This window comes from Octopus bimaculoides, chromosome 25 (genome assembly GCF_046866305.1).
Source record: "Octopus bimaculoides isolate indiv1 chromosome 25, ASM4686630v1, whole genome shotgun sequence".
NCBI lineage: Eukaryota > Metazoa > Mollusca > Cephalopoda > Octopoda > Octopodidae > Octopus > Octopus bimaculoides.
The window spans coordinates 3,766,502-3,791,501 of NC_142952.1; the positions used below are offsets into that span (position 1 = coordinate 3,766,502).

At 40.9% G+C, this 25,000-nt stretch overlaps 1 long non-coding RNA gene across 5 annotated transcripts in view; it reads left to right on the top strand.

Moving 5' to 3' along the window:
* The window catches only part of LOC128250703 (uncharacterized), a 283,292-nt gene that overhangs the window by 117,542 nt on the left and 140,750 nt on the right, over positions 1–25,000 (top strand). For all 5 annotated transcript variants that reach the window (XR_016238404.1, XR_016238402.1, XR_016238401.1 and 2 more), the window contains exon 3: positions 10,369–10,518. This is a non-coding gene — a long non-coding RNA (uncharacterized LOC128250703). The remainder of the gene's footprint in view (positions 1–10,368; positions 10,519–25,000) is intronic.

Sequence of the window (25,000 nt, forward strand, 5' to 3'; positions counted from 1 at the left end):
ATGTCTGTGGTGTACACATTAATTTCACGAGTCGGCCTTTAAACGGATCAACTGGAACGGTTGTCGTAACTGACGGGATGGGATGTCAGTGATGCTTGTGTGTGCGTCTATAATAATTTTAAAAATGAGAATATCTGAAATAGACTCGACTGCTCTCACAAATGAGAATACTAAAAATGAACCCGGCTGCTCCTCAAAATTAAGTAAAAAAAACAGGAAAAATAATCCAGAATCCTTGTCCGGTACCGGATCGATCCAAAAATCCAATCAGTTCGTGCCAGTCACATCTCCGAAGGTTTCATCCGAATCCATCCAACGGTTCTTGAGATATAAAACAAACACGACTGAAAAAAAAAAAACTCCGCCTTCGCTAAAGCGGAGATAATAATAACTATAATAATAATCTTTTGTACTAAAAGACACAAGGCTTGAAATTTTGTGGAAGGGACTAGCTATTATATTGACCCGAGTATTTTACTAGTGCTTAATTTATCAACCCCGAAAGGATGAAAGGCAAAGTTGTCCTCAGCGGAATTTGAACAAAGAACTTGAAGACGGACGAAATACCGCTTAGCATTTCGTTCGGCGTGCTAACGATTCTGCTTGCTCGGCGCCTTAATAATAATAATAATCCTTTGTATTGGAAGCACAAAGCCTCAAATTTAAAGGAAGGGATTAAGTCGATCACATCTACCTCACTGCGCAACTGGTACTTATTTAATCCACCTTGAATGGATGAAAGGCAAACTCGACCCCGGCGGAATTTGAACTGAGAATGTAGCGGCAGACGAAATACCGCTAAATATATAATAAAAACAAGAAGAAGAATATATAATATGTTAATTCTAGGTGTGAGATCTAATTTCAGATATTGTGTGTGGTGGTGGAGGGAATGCCACGCTAAACTATAACCTAGAGTTTCAACGTTAAAAACTGGAATAAAAGCCGCTTAGCATTTTGTCCGGCGAGGCAGGTCGCTGCCCCAAATGGTTTCAAGGCCAGTGTTTCCGAGGAGGGGATTCAAATAAGTCGATTAAATCGACTTCGTTACTAGACTAATGCCTAATTCTATCGATCTCAAGGGGGTAAAAACAATACCGACACAAGGAGGACTTGAACTAACATTGGAAAGATTTAGAAGAAATGCCGCCAAGTATTTTTTATCGACACTGTAAACCAGGGGTCCACAGAAGCTTTAAGAGGGTCCACGAGTGAAAAATTGTAATTTGTGGATCCATATATAAATTTTGTTTACTAGAAGAGAGGTAGCTGTATTTATTGAAATTTTCTAGATTTGTATTTGGAATTTACGCTATGAATATAACGAAATTGTTTCATTGTTAGTTTTTACTAAACCCACAAAAAATATTGTATTTCAAAAATTTATATGTGCATATATGGGGTCCGCAGATGATAAGATAGCTCTGAGCGGGGTCCACAAGCAAGATAAGGTTGGGCACCCCTGCTCTAATCGATCCTGCCAGTGATTATGTTGATAATTGGCGAATTATATGAAGGAACTCAGCAGTTATATGCATTGTTTTACGGTCCAAAATATTGTATTTGATTGGGCTAAATTTTTACAAACCTAAACCTTGACAGTCAATAGTAGGTCAATGCGTTAAATTTCTGAATATTACTTTTGAATTTTTACAGATGATTGAAAATGGGTTAAAATGAAAAAAATTAATTATTAAAACTCCTTTACTTCGAGTAGAAATGGAAATACTCGGTGTCCTGTAAATAGGACACTGAGACAATGTGATATAGCTTATTTAATGTCCTCATTTAGTATCCTGTTTATAGGACAGTGGGACTTCATGGGATATATATATATATATATATATATATATATATATATATATATAAAACATATATCTATACATCTAATATATATACGTGTGTGTATATGTATGTGTGCTTATGTATGTACATGTATGTATAGTTCTGTATGTACGCGCGTGTATATATGTCTGTGTGAATGTATATGGGTATGTATATAAGTGTGTGTGTACGTGTGTAAACAGATCGTATTTCATGGCATATAAGACTTTTTCCAGACAGGTGTCTCTAAAACATCCCTCCGCGTTAGTACGCCGGTCCGAAATACTTAGCGGTATTTCGTCTGTCCTTACGTTCTTAGTTCATATTCCGCCGAGGTCGACTTTACCTTTGATCGTTTCGGGGACGATAAATTAAGTACCAGTTCCGTTCTTGCTGGGTCTAATCGACTGGCCTCTTCCACCAAAATTTCAGGACTTGTGCCTAGCGTAGAAAAGAATATGTCCATAGCGTATATACTAACATGGGTTCCCTACCCTTGGGTTGGCTAATTCATCACGCACGCTTTGTGTAATATTAGGTTTAAATTTTGGTAGAAGGCCAGGAAGTTCGGAGGAGGGGTATGTCATTTTGATCGCTCCCAGTCTATGCTCGACTGGTATTAATTTCGTCGACCCCCGAAAGGATGGTAGATAAAGCCGACCTCGGAGGAATTTGAACTCGAAACGTTAAGGACTAAATGCTGCTGAAATCTATGAGAACATATTAAACGATATCGATTCGTGTATGTCGGTGTGTTTTGCTGGAACATGTATATATACACAGAGAGAGACAGACAGTGAAGAACGTGAAGTTGACTGGGTACTCTTTTATTTCATTTGTTATATATATTTCAATAGAAGCATCCTATACGGTGCGATTAACAAAAGAGCCGAATTGCCTTGCTTTGGCTGCATCCGGTCATGCATGCATATATATAAATAAATATATATATATATATATATATATATATGTGTGTGTGTGTGTGTGTGTGTGTATGTATATGGGCAAACTAATTCACGAAAAATTAGTTTGCGAAGATATTATTAATTCTGTTATTATCCAGTGTAATTATTTTAAAATTGATTTTTATTGTTATCATTAGTGTATTTTGGCGATTTAAATAAGCCTTTTAACTGTTATTTCCAGCAGGTAGACATACTTATCATGCCCTTTGGTTAATTTTAATGCTTGATATATATATATATATATATAAACTTCATATCGCTATATGCCTGTGGAATGTGTGTGTGTGTGTGCTTGCGTGTGGTTATTTATTAAGGATCAATGTTGCTTCAATTTATAGGGAGTTTTAATAATTGCATTGAAATTAATTGGGGGAGTCTCATTAATTATGTGCTAGTGGTTGTGATGAAGTTGTACTGATATTAGTAACACGGAAACAAATGTAAAAGACAATAAGGCCTTAAAGAACACACACACACACACACACACACACACATTATATTTGGTTGGTAGCAAATAAGCTTCTCTATATCCCTTTGTGCTTTTTCCTTTTTTTCTGTTTTCATTTTCACTAAGATATCTTTGTCATCTTTCTGTAGCATGTTTGTGTCTATACACGTACATGCATCAGTGTGTGTGTGTTGTATATGCGTGTGTATATGTATGTACCAATGGTGTTGTCCTAGTCACGTTCTTACTAAATGTGTAAAACCTGGTTTGAAACGAGATAGCGATATATATATATATATATATATATATATATATATATATATATATATATTTTCTGCTGTGATGACTTAGGCAGAGTATTTGAGTTCCAAGTTTGAAAAATACTGATATACTTATATAACACACATCCAGGTAGATGGATGGATGGATAGATAAAGAGAGGGGGAGGGTGGGAGCGAGAGTTGTCCATTAATCTCATTCAATTATTTCTGTATAGTATATCGTCTATTCTGAAGTGTTCGAAGGTTTTGCAGAAGTTGGCGAAAACCCGTGCAAGTACTTAAACTGTGTTACGTAGATTGCGCAATATTGTCCTTCGCACATTCTCTCACAAATTCAGGCACGTTCATATCTATCTGTCTGCCTGTACGTATAGACACGCAAATATATAGGTGTGTGCGCTTATAGTAAATTACACACAGGCGTGGCTGTGTGGTAAGAAGTTTGCTTCCCAGCTTGGGGCTAGTGTCTCCTACCATAGCCTCGGGTTGACCAAAACCTTGTGAGTGGATTTGAAAGAAGCCCGTCATATAATATATGTACACTCACACACACACACACACACACACACACACACACACACACACACATACATAATGTGTGTGTATTTGTGTGTCTGTGTTTGGTTTTCGCTCTACTATCGCTTGACATCCTATGTCTGTGTGTTTACGTACCCGTAAGTTAGCGATTCCATAAGAGACCGATAGAATAAGTACTAGGCTTCCAAAAAAAAAAAAAAAAAAGTCTTGGGGGTTGAATTGTTCGACTAGAAGCGGTCCTCCAGCAAGGCCGCAGTCAAAATGATTGAAACGAGTATAAGAGTAAAAGAATATATCTACAAATCATTCACACATCTTACAGTGATAACATCGTAAGAATTTCTTAAGCTTTAGAGAGACCGTGAAATAATGTTTCTTTCTTCTTTCTTTCTAATTTCGCGACTGACTCAAAGCTATCGATTACTAGCCCAATATTTTCCTGCCGTTATTTATGACATCATGTATGTAACCTCCGAGAATCTTTAAAAAGTTTTTAAAAAAAGCTGAGTGGGTGTGTGTTAAGTAGCTTGCTTTACCAACCACATGCTTTCGGGTTCAGTCTCACTGCGTATTACCTTGGGCAAGTAGCCTCGGGCCGACCAATGCCTTGTGAGTGGATTTGGTAGACGGAAGCAGAAAGAAGCCCGTCGTATGTGTGTGTGTGTCTGTGTTTGTACCCCCACCATCGCTTGACAACCAATTCTGGTGTGTTTACGTCCTCGTAACTTAGCGGTTCGGCAAAAGAAGCCGATAGAATACGTAGCAGGCTTACAAAGAATGTCCTGTGGTCGATTTGTTCAACTAAAGGCGGTGCTCCAGCATGGCCGCACCATAGCATTTGTCACTAGACGCCCTGAGTACTTACCCTTAAAGCATTTCGGTCCAGACTTTTTGTGAATGGCTACCTAAAGTTAACTAATCCAAGCATGTACTTTCTCTACTGTCACACACCATTGGCAAAATTCCTTAATATGATGAACCGCCAAGAATTCCATCAGGCGGTGTAGCAATTCCATTTAATACATCTCCCAGAATTGGTCTTTTATTTATCGACCCCAAATGGATGGAAAACATTTGACCTCAATGGAAATTGAACCTGGAGCGGATGCATCGGAATTCTATTCGACGCTTGAATCGGTCTGCCGGAGTATATATCGTGCACGCGTGCACACACACACACACACACGCACACACTCATTTGTATTCTCGTGTGTATGCAGGTAAAAGTGTGTGTGTGTGTGTGTGTGTGTGTGTGTGTCCATTTATTTCGCTCGATTGCGGCCATGCTGGAGCATAAGCTTTGGAGCGCTGAATCGAATAAATCGATTCCATCTATTTCTTCTAATGGTCACGTATTTTTCGGAACCGCAATGCTACGGCCACACACACACACACGCACACGCACACGCACACGCACACGCACACGCACACGCACACCACACAACACTGACTGTAAAGTGCGCTTGAGTACTATATACGTACTGCGTACGTGTTTATATGTGTGTGTGTGTGTATAAAACGTGCGAGCCTGTTTGTGTATGCATATGCATGTCTAAAAGTTTGTGTACATTGTCTATGTGTATGTATGTATATACGTGTGTGTGTGTTTGTGTGCGTGTATTGTAGTTGGTACCAATGGCGAGTAAGCGATTGATCTGCCTTCACTGGAAGCTAAGATAATTTCAATAAATCAACGGTTTATCTTCTCTCTTACTTAATATAGCGTTTGTTCGTCTTTGTTCTTCGAATCCATAACACTGACCGTTTACAGTTATGTCGCTTTGCTCATTACACACACACCGGTCGTGGATTGCCTGGTGGGAAGTTTTACTTTCCGTCCGCATGCTTCCTGGTTCAGACTCCGTTACGTTTATTACCTTGGCCCCCGGGCGGCAAAATCTTTGTATGCTGGTGGTTTTTTTTTTTTTTGAAGACGGAAACTGAAAGAAGCCTGTGGATCTCTGTCTGTTTGTTCCCTAGCAATCAATGTTTGATAACAGTTTGGCGATTCGGCGAAAGTGGCTGAGATCTCCGGCAGCTTCAGCGTGAGAGAATGTAACAGGTCTGGCACACACACACACCGGTCGTAGTTGCCTGGTAGGAAGTTTTAATTTCTCATCCACATGGTTACGGGTTCAGGCTCCGCTCCGTTAGTACCTTGGCCTCGGGCCGGCGAAATCTTTGTAAGCGGGTGGTTTTTTAGAAGACGGAAACTGGAAGAAGCCTGCCCAATGTATGTGTGTTTTTGTGTATTTTTGCATTTGTTCCTCACCACTGCTTGACAACCGTATCGGTTTGTTTACGTCTCGTATCGGTTTGTTTACGTAGCGGTTCGGCAAAAGAAACCGATAGAATACCGGGCTTAAGCGAAACAAATATATAAAAATCGTCACTAGGGTTGATTCGTTCGACAAAAACCCCTTCATGGTGATGTCATAGAATGGCCCAAATATTGTGAACCTAATTCACTTACAAGACATTGGCTGATCATGGGGGTGGAGGTTAGGACGTCCCGGGCATCAGTTTTAAAGGCACCCCACTTCGGGGCGGGGGGGGGGGGAGTCCGGGTTGGAAAACGGAAGGGTCTTCACGGGCGGCACACACCCTAGCGACGCTAGTGTGGCCGATCCAAGTTTATTGTAAAAGACGCTTGCCCCAAGGTGCCGAGCGGTATGATTGAACCCGAACCCGTCACCGTGTCGATGGCGAGCGAAATTCTTACCCTTTCAGTCCCCACTCGCGACCATTTCACCCAGCACTGCCTATTGAGTTCTTTCTCAGCTAATGACTTATTAGGCATTCAAAACACGTCGAGGGGTGTATATATGTGAAACACCTACGTACTTATGCACGTGTGTATGTATAAAAATGTGTGTTCGTATCTGCGCATGTGTTTGTAAATATGTATGTACGTGTGTGAATTTCTGTCGTGTGTGTGTATGCGTGTGTTATATATATATATATATATATATATATATATATATATATATGTGTGTGTGTGTGAATATAATGTATATATATGAATTTGTGTACGTATATATGTGTGCGTTTGTGTGTATATCTATGTATTTATGTACGTGTGCGAATTTGTGTTTATATGTATGTGTATGCATGCATATATATATATATATATATATAAAATAAATAAATGTATACATATAAGCAGAACGGGCACATATTTGAATATTTATGTATGTGTATGTGTGGGTGGAAAGGATAGGGGACGGGCGGAGTCGGGGTAAGAGAGAAAAACCATAGCAACGACGTTCAATGTTTGTCGGGAAGTAAGCCTTACGCATCGCAGTTCTTCAAAAACTTGTGATTATGATGGCCAGTGAGTTTTGATGCCTGTGCAGTTCAGATGCCTGTAAGGGACTGACCAGGCAGCGCGTTTTGTGGATTCTTTCGGAAACCCCGTATTGTATGCGGTGCTGTTGTTTTAGTACCGGGTCAGCCCTGATCCAACCGGCAGCAGAATGAATAGTGCTTCGAGCATTGATGCCCAGGCCATCGTGTTTTATCAGACCCATTTACGAACAAAAGCGTTTCGTCCCTTGTCGCCCCCTCACTGCCATTTTGTATGCATATCGTTGACTACATTTCTAGGAGATTTGTTTGCCATTTCTAGCAAAACGGTCGCCTGTGTCTGGGCTTTTTTATTATTTAGAGTTGAAGAAGTTTCTGATCTGGGAATGGAATTTCTGCACTTGGCTGCCTTTTCCACTAGTTTTGTGCGCGCCCGTGTTTATCAGTGAAGGCACGTGGCTTAGTGGTTATGGTTTTCGGCTCGCGTTCGTAAGGTCCTGAGTTCGATTTCCAGTTGTGCGTTGTCTCCTTGAGCAAGACATTTTATTTCACGTTGCTCATGTCAAGAAAATATCCGCTAGGCTCACGCAGTCGAAAACGCGTTCAATGGGAAGTGTTTTGCTTGAGAACCAATGCCTCCATGCTACGTATTTCTTTCAGCAATAGTAGCAAAAGAAAACTGTACGGTATCTGTGCATGTGCACGTTTGTGTGGTTCATGCTAATACTTTATAGTGTTACAGAGATCGATCCTGAACAATTATGAAATTTTGTTTACCACGAAACTTTCAGGTGCTTCAGTTTCTACTGCTATATTTTAATCATATATACACCCCATTTTGCAACTGGAGTTCTTTTCCTATTATTTCAAACAAACATACATGCGTGATACAGTGTGTGTGTGTGTAGCCCTCTATCCTTGTTATGTTATCACGTGTTACATGTAAACTAGTGACATCGTCGTATAAAGCGGTTTTGTTTATTTCCAATCTTGGTTGAAACGCATCTTGCCGTTTGGTGATAATTCTACCCAAATTTGTAACAAGTGAGGGTTGGCGACAGCATGGGCAATCCAGCCGTGGAAAGAGTGCGTCAGTGAATTCTGATTCATGTAAGCTCACAAACTACGATGATGGTGGTGCTGATCATCGTGTGCGTGTTTTGAATGTTTGTATATTTTATGTCCAGTACTGCTAATAATTGTTCCTTATGTATTCATATGTGTATATAAACGTATGTATAAACACGTAGTAGATATAATATAAATTGTACATTTATGCGCTAATGTAAATTGACATGGCAAACACGTGTGTGTGTGTGTGTGTGTGTGTTAATACTGACATGTGTAAGAAGCAAGTTAGCGCAGAAAGAGGGGGGTGAGAGGGAGAGAGATTGGCACAGAACGTTCGTGTGTGTGTGTGTGTGTGTGTAATTATTGAGTTGGTACAAACACGCTTTGAAAATCGTTCATCAATGGAAAATATTAATAGCAACTCGTTTGTGTAATGCATCTACATACACATATACGTACGTGTGTGTCTGTGTGTGTGTGTGTGTGTATACATATATATGGGTGTGTGTGTACTCAAATAGATATGTATATATGTGTGTTTTTCTGTATAGTGAACATGAAACGCTTGTCAAACTAGATTTGTTACAATGATGTACCGTAGGATAAATAGCTAAATAAGACGTGTAAGAAGCTAAGATAATAATAATAATAATAATAATAATGGTGGTAGTATATAAAAAAGTAATAAGATGTATAGCAGTGACTTATTGTAAATATGTATGCATATATGTATAGACATTTAGGAGGACATGCATGCGTGCGTGTGTGTGTGTGTGTGTGTGTGCGTGCACACACACACACACACACACACACACACTCAGATAGATGGCTGTATACTGTTGAGCTTTTGCTTGTTTTTTTAATGCTCAACGATTAGTAGTGTTGGATAACAGCAATATTCAAACTGATAGAATACATGACAGGCTCAACAAAAGCAGACGTGTTGGTGTGTGTGTGTGTGTGTGTGTCTATGTATACGTATGTGTCTGTATATATGTGTGTGCATATATATATATATATATATATATATATATATATATATATATATATACATGTATATATACATGTATTTTTATATATATGTATATTATAGATACATGTAGATACACACACACACACACACACACACACACACACACATATATATATATATATATATATATATATATATATATCATCATCGTTTAACGTCCGCTTTCCATGCTAGCATGGGTTGGACGGTTTGACTGAGGAATGGTGAAACCCGATGGCTACACCAGGTTCCAATTTGATTTGGCAGAGTTTCTACAGCTGGATGCCCTTCCTAACGCCAACCACTCCAAGACTGTAGTGGGTGGTTTATATATATATATATATATATATATATATATATATATATACTCACAGGCTTGTATGTGTAGTAAGGAAGAACGGTAACACGTAAAGCTTGCGTATATAATAATAAATAATAATAATATAATAATAATAATGTTTCCAAAATTTGAAACCGCTATTATTGGTGTTGAGTGTGAGAGTCGGTCGGGTTGTTAGTGCGCCGGATAAAATGTTTCGCAGTACTTGGTCCGTTATTATTATTCCGAGTTCGAATTCCGTTGCGATTGATCTTGTCTTTGATCCTTTTTCAGATCGATAAAATTAAGACCTGAGGGCGATTCAAGCGTCCTGACCCCTTCCCTCAAAATGCCATACCTTATGGCCTATAGTAGAAAGAATTACTTTTCTTATTGTCGATATTGTTTTGCAGTAGATATGATTGGAAAACACCAGACGATAAAACGTGCTGCTGATGTTGAAGAACATTGAAAAATACTGAATCTTGTCTTCGCAAATGTCTTTTCTGTTAGATCTGTGAAATATATCAGTTTTTGTTTTGCGTCATAAATGGCTGACTTGTACAAAGAAATGTTAATTTTTTCTTTACTCCCTTTTCTTTCAGGAACATACAAACACACTGTGCCCATTTTACTGACGCTACATCGGATACTGGCTTCTAAAAGACCTTACTTAATGCCAACATGCATAATCACAGAGGAGTTAAGGAAAAACGCCTCAATATCACTTTCATGAGGGCCTCGACTCGTATCAGGTAGGGTGTCTTAAATTTTTACAATTTTATTTAAATTTAAAACTGTATTCTCAAAATTTTGCCTATTTTTAAAGAGAGACACATGCATATCTAGAAATACGTGTGTTTTTTTTTATGTCCAAGTTATATATAAAAATATTTTAACATTAAATAAATTGAAAGATTGCTCAAGAATCCATGTTTATTAAATTTTTTAGAAGAAAAAAGGGTGACAGTAACTTTTAAGATTTAGGACGATCACCTCCGTCAGACTGCCTGATGGAAACGGAAAAAAAGTATTTGTGCCTGCATGCTTTTGTTTGTTTATGTCCGTGTTCGACCCACCACCACCACCACCACCACCACCACCACCACTACTACTACTACTACTACTACTACTAGAGAGACTTCTTTAAAAAAAAATCCCTATTTTATTTTTCATACGTTGTGTTAAGTTGAACTATCTAAAACAGAGAAAGAAGCCTGACTGTCTCTTGCAGTACATAAAAACACCTAAAGCAAAAAGTTTTCAGGATCCCTGCAAATACTATTGTGGATCTTCAATTTGTTGCGTGGAACCCCACCAGAATATTATAGGGACCGTAGTTGAGAACCACTGGTTTCAAATGACGAAAGCATTTCCCGTTTATTTCATGTGTATTTCGTTTTGTATTTTATGATTTCCTGCTTTTTTTTATTTTTGTACTTTTCACTCCTCACTGCTTATAGATTCCATTCGCGTTGGTTTATCACATCACACGTATACATGCAACCCCCCCTCACACGTGTACCCCCTCATTGTATGCGATGGGTAAGGCGCTGAGCTGGCTGAATCGTTAGCACGCCAGGCGAAATACTTAGCATTTCGTACGTCTCTACGTCCTGAGTTCAAATTCCGTCGAGAACGACTTTAGCTTTTATGCTTTCGGAGTTGATGAAATTATTACCGGCTGAGGGCACCTGTGGTCGATGTAAACGACTTCCTCCTCGCCCAAAAACCAGGCCTTTTGCCTACAATAGGAGTTACATACATTTTAGTGTTGAGCGTGTGGTCAAGCGGTTTGTCTCGCACCTAAATATTTTTGAGGTCAATCCCACTGTACGGTAAGTTTAACTGTTCCACGAGTGATCCTCGTCGACCAAAGTGGACTTGTGAGGGCGCAAACGCTGACATCCAATTCCATTAAAAAAAAAATAATAATAAATGTAAAATCTTGTATTTTCTTAACCAAAACGCTTTTTGACTTGAAATTCATTTATATCTTTGAACATGTAAATACTGTTTCTTCTAAGGACCTCAGGCAACAAAGAAGCGCCGGTGCCTGTTGTTAAGAAAAGAAAAGTAAATTCTGACGAATAGAAAAAAGGCGATGATTTTATATGAATTTTGTAGAAAAGAAAACAAACTCTCCCTCTCTCTCTCTTTCTCTCTTTCTCTCTCTCTCTCTTTCTCTCTCTCTCTCTCTCTCTCTCTCTCTCTCTCTTTCTCTTTGCTCTGTGCCCGTACAAACACACACACACACACGTGTGTGTGTAAATATGCATCTCCATCCTGTCTTAGAGACAGGATGCGGATTGAAATGTCGTTCCCCCCCCCCCGTCCGCCCCACTTGCGCCATCGTTATTTATGTTCATTGTGCGACTGAATGTTGTGTTGACACCCCCCCACGCACACACACACACACACACACACACACACACATATATATATATATATATATATATATATACGATGGGCTTCTTTCAGTTTCCGTCTACCAAATCCACTCACAAGGCTTTGGTCCGCCCGAGGCAATAGTGGAAGACACTTGCCCTAGGTGCCACGCAGTGGGACTGAACTAGGAACCATGTAGTTCGTAAGCAAGCTACTTACCACACAGCCACTCCTGCGCCTATTATTATTATTATTATTATTATTATTATTATTATTATTATTATATGGTTTAAAGGCGGAGAGAGCTGGCCGAATCGTTCGGACGCCGGTTAAAAATGCTTAGTAGTATTTCGTCCGTATTTTTCATGCTCAGGGAATTCACATTGAATTCCGCCGAGCTCATCTCTGCCTTTAAAGCCTTCAGAGTCGATAATAAAAGTACGAGGCAAGTATATGAGAGTCGATAGAATCGAATTTCCCCACGCCCTTCAACTGGTTTTGTTTCGAAAATTTAAAACCATTATTATTGATGGTTTCAGATGGTCAACTCTCTGCCCCACCCTCCTTGTTTTTTCTTCTTCGTCTTCAGTGGCATCGGTTTTAGACTTCTAAGTTCAAGTACAAGAAGACTGGCTTTCGGTTTCATTTCCGCAACGCGGCAGTAAGGGATTTAAGAATGTAGTCGGTGCCCTAATTAGAAACGATGTCAACGTCCTGATCAATCTTATCTTGCGGGGATTAGCAGAGTCGTTAGAAGATAGGATATAAATGTCTTGTGGTGTTCGTTTCGGTACAAGTTCGAATCTGGAGGAGGTCAACTTTGCCTTTCATCTATTTCTTAGTTTTTTTATTTTTGGAGGGGTGGGAGTGAGGTGGAATCAATCAATGGATGAAAGAGAAAGAAAAAATCTTTTAACGTCTGAAATCGATTTTTCTTTCCCCCACCCATATCTATTTTTTCTGCCTACCTGCCCCTCGATCGACTGTACCAGTTATTTTCAAGGATCCAGCCTTGCCACGTAGTGCTAGAGAAAGTGATCTCACCCTGAAAAATGTATTAAGGATATATATATAATATATATATATATATATATATATATATATATATACATACATACATTTATCCACACGTCTGTGTATTTAGTATAATTCGGGTGTGATTTGCTATCAAAACCTGGTATTTTCCATCCTAGTGTTACACACACACACACACACACACACACGCAGAGGCACATATATATTTGAGAGAGAGACAGGGAGATAGTGTGTGTGTGTGCTTGTACCCGAGTCTGTGGAACACTTATGTGCACTCATTCGTGAATTTCATGGTGAAGCAACGGATATTTTGCCATCACGGATATCCCCGATCGACGTCGCCGACGCCGTCACAAACTGCCATGGTCTTAATATAGTGTAGTGTTACAGTATTCTATACTATCATACTATTACCACCCCATATGCTCTGTTACTACGTCTACACCGTATGAAATTAAAAACTATAGTGTTGCTACACTAACATACATCATATATATATATATATATATATATGTATATATTTATTGCTGTGTTTACACTCTCTGACTCCTGGTATTTTTAATACTGTAGCTGCTGTGTGTGCAATAGTGCATGTATAGGTGTATGCGACTTTGTATATGGGTGTATGTACGTGCGTGCGTGCGTGCGTGCCTGTGTGTGTATGTGTGTGTGTGTATAAATTGCGCCGTAGATATTTCTGCTGAGCAGGGTCGTTTGAAAATTTCCCCCCCACCCCCGCCACCGCCACCGCCGCGCGCTCTTCTTTTTATGACTGCATTCTCACCATCCCACCCTCACCACCTCTCTCTTTCTATCTCTGTGTCCCCCCTCCCTCTCTCTCTCTGATATTGCTGTTTTATTACCTCTTACTTCGTTCCGCTCCTCTTTGCTTTCTATCTCCTGCCTCCCCTTTCCTCCCCGTGCACCACTTGCTATTATCCTTTCTTCCTCCACCCTCCTCTTTCCTCTCCCATCTTTTATTAATTCACCTCCTCCGTCGCTCTTTATCTTCTCATACCCCTCTCTTTATCACGTCTCTCTCAACTCTCCCACCCTCTTTCTCTACTACTTTTCCTTTCACTCTCTCTAATTCTTTTCCTTTCCCCCCTTTCTCTCTTTCACTCTTTCTCTCTCTTCCTAGCTCGATCGTGTCTATGTACTACACACGTCATTTGCTATTCACCCGAAAACGGCTGCATCAGTGGACGCTTGCAGAAGACATTCTTCCCACACAACTCACAGCTCTAACGAGGACACACTCACACGTATACACACACGCATACACACACATACACACACGGCAAGATCAGGTCGTTTAGTGCACTTCGTTCGGAACTGCTCTCCACACAGACAGCCAGCCAGCCAGCCAAGCAGTGAGACGACAAACTTAGAGAAGCTGGGCTACTTTCAAATGCTGTTGGTTAGGGGTATGTCGCTTACTGATGATGGTGTTGATGATGATGATGACGACAACAACACTGACAGTGATAGTGTGGCAGCGGAGGCGGTGACGATGGTGACGGTTAATGATAATGTTTCGATGGTTCTATAATTTGTAGAGGTGATGAGCGATGATGGCGCGATTTATGATACAGAGTGGTGGTGATTGGTGAAGTCCGTTATCTCTATTGTTCTTTATATTGTCTTCAAAGCCGCTCCCACCTCGCTCCAACCAAATTTCAATCGACTGATCTAATTAGAGTTACCTCCCTTGCCATTCCTGTTCCTTGTTCCTTCTTTCTCTCTCCCTCTCCCTATCTCTCTTTCTCCAGATTTAATCCCTCTCAGAATGAGCTCCTAGGCCTCTAATTACTTGCATCTCAGAAGATCGTTTTCCGTACACGTTCTGTAAAATACTTTCTTTTATCTTCAGCATGCTTTCAGTCATTGGATTGCGGCCATGCTTGGGCGCCGCATTGTGGACTTGTAGTTGAAGAAATCGCCCGCCCTCCCTCCCACCCCATATGTATGCATTTTCTTTTTCTTTCAAAGTCTGCTACTTATCCTATCAGTATCTTTTGCCGGAGCGCTAAGTTACGAGGTCGTGAACAAATCAACACTTGTCAAGCGTTGAGAGAGAGAGAGAGAGAGAGAGTGTGTGTGTGTGTGTGTGTGTAAATATAAAGACACATTTACATGTACGCAGACACATGTAAGTGAAAGCCCGTCCTGTGTGTGTGTTGATACATATCTATGTTTATCTGTGTGTGTGTGTGTGTATATATATATTATTATTATATTATAATATGATATATATATATATATATATATATATATATATATACATACACACTCACGTACATACATGCATATATAAACTTTTTAGTATGTTATGCAAAGCTCGCCTACTGTTATTGGCTACCTGATGTCATCATAGACTGGTATCTATCTGCTTCTCTGTCTGTCTGTCTATAAAAAAAATTAAAAAAAGCGGTGGGGTTCCATATAGTTTCGGTCTACCATCTTCACTCGCAAGGCATTTTATTGGTCAGAATCGATTGTAGATGACCCTTTCTGGAGCCTCCACGCAGCGGGGTTGATTCCGAAACCACAGCTTTGCGAAGCAAGCTTGTCAACCATTCGCCATTTTGTTAGTGGTAAACTTGTTCGTTAACTCGCAAATTGTTGCTGTTTAGCTCTCTCGGTCCTTTCTGATCCGGTATGAGATATTGTCAAATGCATTCTAGCCGTGACTGTCTCTCCTTCCTTTTCCGACATTGTGTCTAATAGAATTATATTATTACATTATAAAATACAGTCACCTTATCTATTTTCTTATAACTATAGCAAGAGACTTGGCTGCTACTTCTAGGGAGTCGAGTGTTTCCTTGGAAGGTGCCTATCTGGATCATATTAGTGGTTATGTTGGTAGTCGTGTTAGCGAGGTTGATGGTGGGTTTTTGAGTGAAAAAAATGTGTGTGTGTGCCTGTGTTTCTCTCCCCGGCCCCATATTTGTATGTTTACGTCCCCGTAATTTAGAGATTCGGCAAAATAGACCGATAGAAGTACTAGGCTTACAAAGAAGTCATCCTGGGGTCGATTTGTTCGCCTAAGGGCGGTGCTCCAGCATGGCCGCAGTCAAACGACCGACACAAGTAAAAGATATATATGTATTTAGATTCACCAGTAGCAATAAATTACAAGACTCAACAGAAGCGTAGTGTATTCTTTGATACATTTATACCTTGAAGGCTCCAATTTCAATTGCTGAGAGTTACTCGTTTCCTGATCATCAGAAATGGTAAACCGAGACTGCTTTTCTTTTGGTATAAATTGTATATTCGTGTAAAGACGATCTCGTGTGAACGCCAGCCATTTTCTTTATTTGACTGAAGCAGGAGGCTGACATCTCATTTTCTAATTTTCAAATTTCTATACATGTTATCGAAGTATCACTGTAGTTATTGAACTATGATTAATTACTGTGATATAAAGTAATTCGATGTGCGTGTGTTTGTGTGGCTTAGCGGTTAGGGGTATTCGGCTTGCGATCGTAAGTTCACGAGTTCGATTCTTGGAGGGCGCGTTGTGGCCTTGAGCAAGACACTTTTATTTCTCGTTGCACCAGTGCACTCAGCTAGCAAAAATTAGTTGTACCTGTAATTCAAAGGGACATTCAGTGTCACGCTGTCTCTCCCTGAGAACTGCATTAAGGGCACGCACGTATGTGGAGTGCTCAGCTACTTGCACGTTAATTTCACTTTAGTTTACGTTGATCGGATAAACTTGAGTCCTCGTCATGGTAACCGATGGATCTGTATACGGATCTGATCTGGCAGTGTTTCTACAGCTGGATGCCTTTCCTAAAGCCAACCACTCCGAGAGTGTAGTGGGTGCTTTTTTACGTGCCACCGGCACAGGGGCCAGTTGAAACTTTACTGGCATCGGCCACGTTCGGATTGTGGGCCAAAAATCTTGTCTAAGATTTTAGATTTTTACACAAGTACACACACACACACACACATCTGTGTGTGTATGGTGTGGTTGTTTGGTTGCACAAACATGTGTGCAGGCACACGCATATTCCCGTAAGTTATTGCGAGAAGGCTAAAGTTAAAGGGGACAACACTGAAAAGTAAATCGTGTCGGAATAGATGCGTGGGCCCTAAATCGTTCGTCCCGCAGGTAGCCCGACGCAACGAATGAGTTGTGTGTGAAATGTCAAGGGCCTTAGATATGAGGCCGGGTATCTCCATTCGTTCAATTCACCTCCCCCTATATATCATTTGGGTCTGTTTAATTCACATAATACCCTTTATACATTCCCATCCAAAGTTGTAGTCTTGCTGTATCTTAGTTAGAAGCAGTTATTAACTACGAAATAACGATGATGGAGGGGGCGGTTTAGGGTTTATATATGTAGGCGTGGCTGGGTGCTAAGAAGCTTTGCCCTCCAGGCTCAGTCCCACGATGTGATAGTTTGGGCAAGAATCTTCTACCATTGCCTCGGGCTTAACCGAAACCTTGTCAGTGAATTTGGTAGTCGGAAACCAGCTTAGTACTTAATCTGTTGTTTTCTTTTGCCGAACCGCTAAGTTACGGGAAAGCAAACACACCAACATCAGTTGTCAAGCAATGTTGGGGAGACAAACTAGGAATACACACACACACACACACGACGGACTTCTTTCAGTTTCCATTTTGGCTTTGGTTGGCCCGAGGCTATAGTGGAAGACACTTGCCCAAGATGTCACACAATGGGACTGAGCCCGGAACCATTATATATAATTTCAAAAATTTAACAGAATCTCAGCAAGCGGACAATTTTACAAGAACATGACAAACAGAAAATTTGTAGCAGTTGCGCCATCAGTCAATGTCCAAAGATCATTGCAAATTCGCGCCTTTAACGTTATATATTTGTGTGCGTGTTTGTGTGTTCCCGACAACCTACCCCGGTTTGTTTACGTCCTCGTGACTTTGCAATTCGGCGTAAGTGACCGGTAGAAGAAGTACCAGCTTTTACAAAAAATACGAAGCTAGTTAGTGCAGACGATTCATTCGACTAAATATTCTTCAAGCGATGCCGTAGCATGACCGCAGTCTAATGACTGGGACAAAGAAAGAATAGAATATGTATGTGGGTGGGTGGGTGGCCGAGTAGGTCAGGGGTGCAACAGCGTCCGGTCTTAGTGATTGGGTTCGCCGAAATCTTGTACGAGACCATTGGATCTTCTGATATTCTAAGGTTTTGTCATTGCTGTCATCATCATCATGATCACAATTGCCGCCGCAACCACCACCACCACCACCTCAACTGTCCCTGCTCCTATCATCATCACCGTCGTCAGAACTAAAAATGGTGGTTGCCTCTACGTGGACGCCGGTTCTGCTAGAAAGAACTGGAAACTCTGCCTCAAATAGTACGGACCCCTGTATGTACCACCCTGAAAAGAAAACGAACAAACAAACAAACAAAAAAAAAAGCGATTAAGCACGGCTACGATATCTGATGATGAAGTCAGCTGCGCGGTCGGGCTTGACCTGGGGCTAAACAGCAGCTACAACCGCCGCCGCCACCACCACCGCCAATGTTAGTATATGATTACCATCTACTAATACTAGTTCCTCCACCATCACTAATAACACCACCACCACCACCACCGCCGCTGCCTATACCACAATCATTACTACTTCCATCAATATCCCCACCGCCACCATCGCCATCAATGCCGCCTCCCTCCCCACCAATACCATCATCACCACCACCACCACCACCACCATCGCTATTTTCCGAAGCCGCCGCCGCCGTCGTCACCACCACCACTATCAGCAACATGGCACGCTGCTTTTTGCTTTACTAATAATACTATGAAAGAAATCGATAATCGATGTTGCACTCCAGTCTAGTGCATTTGTACTAAGTTCACTGACTGACAGACATGCAGGCAGACTGACAGACGCACAGACAGACAGACAGGCGGAAAGACCGACCGACAGACAGGCAGGCAGGCAAGCGGACAGACAGGCAGGCAATCTGACAAATGAAAATGGTGGCTATTTGTGTAGTCATAAGACGTTCTCTTTCACTCTCTCTCTTGCTCTCTCTCCCCCTCTCTCTTGCGTATATATACCTCTCCTTCTCTATATGAATCTTTACTCCATGTATGTGCGCATGTGTTGTATGTGTGTGTTTGTGTGTGTGTTGCTTTCTTTGTTTTTCTCTTTCTTTTTGCCTTCCTCTCTGTCTTTCTCTTTTGTATACATGTGTGTGTGTGTGTGTGTGTGTGTGTATTTATTTCCTCCATATACCTCATACCTACACATGTATGTGTGTATATATATATATGTGTGTGTTTGTGTGTTTATGTATATGTGTGTATGTATATATATGTATGTGTGTTTGTGTGTGTGTGTATATATATGTATGTTGGTGTGTGTGTATGCATATATATGTATGTGTATGTTGGTGTGTGTGTATGTATATATATATATATGTGTGTGTGTGTGTATATATATATTATGTGCATGTATGTGTATATACATGTTTGACATGAAAATACTGCGTGTGTGTGTGTATATATATATATATATATATATATGTATATATATGTGTGTGTGTATTAACATAACGCAGCTGGGGCAGTGTAGAGGTAAATTGATCACACACACACACACACACACACACACACACACACACACACACACACATTCAGTTTACCTCGGGTTTCACCTTATGACTTGGTGTCCTCACTTGTCTTTCCAGCAATAGTATTTTTACTAACAACACCCAAATCCTCCACCCCACCACAAACAGCAACAACTAGGTAACATGGAAGTCTCTACCTGGTCGATAAAGTGCTAGAAATACCAGTCAAAAAAACTCCCTGAATTATCATTTTTACAAACTTAAGTTTCATAGGAAAGAACATGTTGGCGAATATCGTTCTTTTTTTTTTATCTGTAGACCTGGACTTAGTTGTAAAAAGACGAGATGGTCACGGCTGGAGTTTCTTGATTATGGGTCCTCTTTGTTCATAGTTAACCTGGGGTTAAATAAACAACACCACCAACAACAACAGCAGCAGCTTAAGCAATATCTTTAGTTATTTTCATCATCATTATTGTTTTGTCTGTGTGTTTGTGTTTATAACTCTGAGTGTGTGCATTACTTCTCTTTATTTTTATTTTTCTTTCCTCTTCGTCTCCCCTTTCTCACATCTCTCTTCTTTTCACTCTCTCCTCCTCTTTCTCTCTCTACCACCCTCTCTTTCTCTCTGCTCTAACTTCTCCCTCTCTCATTTTCTTTACTTCTCTCTCTTTTCCTCTGTTCCTCCATCTACTTTCACTTTCACTTTCACATTTCTGTTGTTGTTTTCAGGGAACTTTAGCATCTATTTCTAGCAAAGTCATCTTCTCTCTCCCTCCCCATAATGTAGAGCAATGTTTCTTAACCGGGCTCCATCTAAGATTTTATTGTTAAAATTTAAATGTAATCATTTGGTTAGACTTCTACAATACACAAAAAATAAAAAATACAATTCCCAAATGATATCTAATTAGCAAAATAAGATTTTTGTAAACATCAAATGGCCATAAGGGGCTGGAAATCAAAGGGATCCATAAGTTTTTAAAAAATGGTTGAGAACCACGTTTCACACTATTTCTTTCTCCTCCTCCTCCCCCCTCTCTCTCTCTCGTATTCCATACATCTCTCCTTTGCCCCTCTCTTATTCTTCAAAAATGTCTTCCTCTCTCCGTCTCCAATTCTCTTTTCTGCCCTCTATCTCTCCTCCCCCTCCTCTCTACTCCTATCGTTCACCTTTCACCTCCATTGTCTCTCTCCTTTCTCCCTCTCGTTTTCTTTACTTCTCTCTATTTACTTTCTTATTCTCTCCGCATATTTCTATACTCTCTCTTTCTTTCTCTCTCTCTCTCTCTCTCTCTCTCTCTCTCTCTCTCTCTCTTTCTCCTTGACACTTTTTACTCTACCCTTCTCTGTCATATTGCTCACTTTCTTTCTTTCTCTCTCTTCTACTTTCTGTTGTTCCTTTCTACTTCTCTATCCTGATCTCTCAAAACTGCGGCCATGCTGGGGCCACTGCCTTAAAGAATTTTAGTCGGACGAATCGACCCTGGTACTTATTTTGCTTTTAAGCCCGACACTTGTTCTACCGGTTTCTCTTTGTCGAACCGCCACGTCACAGAAGACACAAACAAGCCAACACCGGCTGTCGAGCGGTGGTAGTGTTTATCCAACCGCACACACACACACACACACACACATGACGGGCTTCTCTCAGTTTCCGTCTACCAAATTCACTCCACAGGGCTTTGGTCGGCCCGATGCTATAGAGGAAATACACTTTTACTCACTGTTCCACGCAGTGGGACTGAACCGGGGACCATGTGGTTTGAAAGCAAACTTCTCACCACACGGCCATACCTGCGCTTCTCGCCCTCCCTTCTTTTTATAAACCCTCCACCCCCTCTCTCTCTCTCTCTCTCACTCCCTCCCTCCCTCCTTGTTACCTTCTCTGCTCTAACCTCAACTTCCCCCTCTCTCCTATTCTCTATTCACCCGTTTTGTTTCTTCTCTTGCCACTCCTCTTCCTTCTCCTTGGCATCTCCCCCCTTTCTCTTCTCCGTTTTTTTCTTTGCGTCTCTCTCTCCATTGTCACTCTTTATTCCCCGTCTTCATCATTCTCTCTCGTCTTTTCTCTTTAATCTCTCCTGTCGTTTTGTGCTCTATTACACACACACACACTCTCTTTCTCTCACCCTCCCCCAATGTCTCTCTATTCTCTCGCTTCTGTCTCTCTTCTTCCCCTCGCAGCCTCTGTCTCTCTTTCTGTCTCTCTGTCTCTGTCTCTCTCTGTCTCTCTTTGTCTCTCTGTGTCTGTCTGTCTGTCTGTCTGTCTCTCTCTCTCCTCTCACACATAATCACACTCTCTCTCTGACTCTCTCCTTTGCTCCTCATTCTAATCTCCATCTCTCTCCTCCTCTCAATCTCCATCTCTCTCCTCCTCTCCCTCTTATACTCACTTCCCACCATACCTCTCTCCTAGACATCTCTCATTCCTCTTCTCCCTTTTTATCTTCTCTTCCTTCTCCTCTTCTTTCATTCCACTCTCCCACTCCTCCACCCATCGCATTCACCCCCTTCCCCCTCCGCCACTCTTTTCTCCACTCTTCTCTCTCACAATCGTTTCCTCTTTCCGTCCCTCTTTCTCTCCACACCTACCTCAGACTCTCCTCTTCTCCCCTCTCTTACAGTTCTGTCATGTCTCCTCCGTTTCCCCCCTCCTCCACCCCTCCGTCCTTCCAAGCACGCCCGCCTCTACCTCCCGTTCTCAATTTCTTTTAAATTTCTCTCCTCCCCTCTTACTCCTCTCTCCTGTCCGCTTGCCTCTTCACTGGCCCCTCTCTTGCCCTCCTCGTGACCCCTCTTAGGGGGTGCAAGCGATAATAAAGAGCAATAGTGTAAAAGAAGTAACATAGGGAGAAAATGGAAAAAAAATTGCAAAAAAATGAGAGGGGGGGAAATAGATAGTGAATAGAGAAGCATATAAAACAAGAGGGGGAGACTGTTGCTCCCCCCTTTTCCTTCCCTCTCATGCCCCCCCCCGTGTTTTTGGCTCTACACCTTCACATCTTTCTTTTCACAAATTATTTTTTCTTTTTCTTCTCCCTCTTTATCTTCCTCTTACTTTCGACTGGCATAGAAAACCACTCCCTTTCTGTCTTTCCCTGCACACACACACACACACACACACACACACACATATATATATGTACATAGGTTCGTTCTTCAAATTTAACGATGGTCTAGGCAGTTGCCACACTAACACGAGTTATTATTTTTTTTCTATTTAATATTGCTACGCACACATCACTCATTATCTCGTTCGAAGGTTACATACCAGATGACATGGACAACCGAGCTTGTATGGAAATGTAGGACGTTGCGAAAATACGTAAAGGGATCTCCGGACCCCTGGCAACGCATTTTTAATTAGGTGTAAGTCTCGACTGCATAAAAAAAACCTCAGGCCATATGTTTGCTTGGCTTTTAACACAGCATGGCGGTACGTTGCCATCTGTTCTTTTATTATTATTATTATTATTATTATTATTATTTATATATTTTTTGTATTTTTTTAACCATTGGCTTGCTGGTACCCTCTTAGAGTTTGTAGATAGAAAAATTACCTATTTCTTCATTGCCCTCGTTTGAATGAAATGCCAACATGCCATTAGATATAAAGTATTTTGCCTGTGTATGTACACATTTTTTGATGACCATTATCAACCCTCTGAATTCCACCGACCTTCGACAAGTCTCATTTCTTTTTGGCTGCAGGGTGTCCGATATTAAAATCTCCTCACAAAATATGCTTCTTGGAGTTGACATGCGACAAGAAAAAACAGATATTCGTACGGTAGACATGCGCATAAACAGACGTGCATACACGCACACACGTATGCAAACACGCACGCGTTTGTATAACCCTTCATGCCAGATATTTTGTCTCCATCAGGGCTTCTAGCCCATCAAGACTATGTTGTCACCTGTACCAGGTTGCTCCCATTACCTTCTTGGTGCTGACCGGGAATCTGCATACAGGAAAGTTACCTGCATTGTCTATAAATAGTTACATACGTCTGTCTATCTGCCTCTCTCTATATATATGTATGTGTATATGTATTTATATGTTACTTAACAATTATGCAGAAAGGAGATTAGATTATAATAATCTACGCTATGTTCTAAGCATGGCGACTGTACACCGTACATCTGTTGCACGTGCAATTTCTACTTTATATATATATATATATATATATATATATATATAAAGAGTTCACATTGCCGTTTGATTTGTATAGCAGTTTCTTAATCAGTTGTATGCGAGAGATAAGGAACGCTTAGTATTTACCCCCTGAGAAGTCAAAGGACCATGAAGTGTCAGAACAGTCTCCGCTGTTTTCCCGTGTAGGAAGAGTATAACTAATTGTGATTTACTCCCGTTTAAAATTTCACAGCGAAAGGCTTAAAACGCAGTCAACTGTCTACTTTAAGTTTGCAATGTCCGTTGCGTTGTGCATAGCAGACACGCACGCGGGCCTGTTACCTTCGGGGCGTATCTATCTGTCTGGCCGTGTATCTATCTGTCTATTTATCTATCTTTGTGTGTGTGTGTGTGTGTGTGCTTGTAATAGAATCTCTCGTTGTGAACGACAAATGAGAATCTCGTAAAATAAAACGATATATATATATATATATATATATATATATATATATATATCTGCTTGTACTCTTTCACCACAATTTTCTCTCACTCTTTCTTCCTGTTTCTGTTGTACCTGTATTTCAAAGGGCCAGCCTTGTTGCACTCTATGTCACGCTGAATCTCCCTGAGAACTACGTTAAGGGTACACGTGTCTGTGGAGTGCTCAGCCACTTGCACGTTAATTTTACGTGCAGGCTGTTCCGTTGATCGGATCAACTGGAACCCTCGTCGTCGTAACCGACGGAGTGTCACGATATATAGGGTAGGGTCTAGTTAGCGCTAGTATCCTCGACAGGGATCAGTAAAAAAACAAGAATATTCCCTATGCGTGGATGGAACGCGACAATATATTCAAGGACTTAGCCCTCGTCAAAGCCACCATGATCACGTTTGGTGGATGAGGGTGGGTCATAACCTTCCCGAAGTGGATGGGCCTAGGGCGAAGCAACTGTGACAGCAAAAACCCCTTTATATGAATATGTGTGGTCAAGAAGCTCGCTTTGAAGTCAACGTGTTTTCCTGTTCAACTTCACATCACGCCACGACGGGAAAGTTTTCTTGTTAGATGCGTGTAGAGTCGTA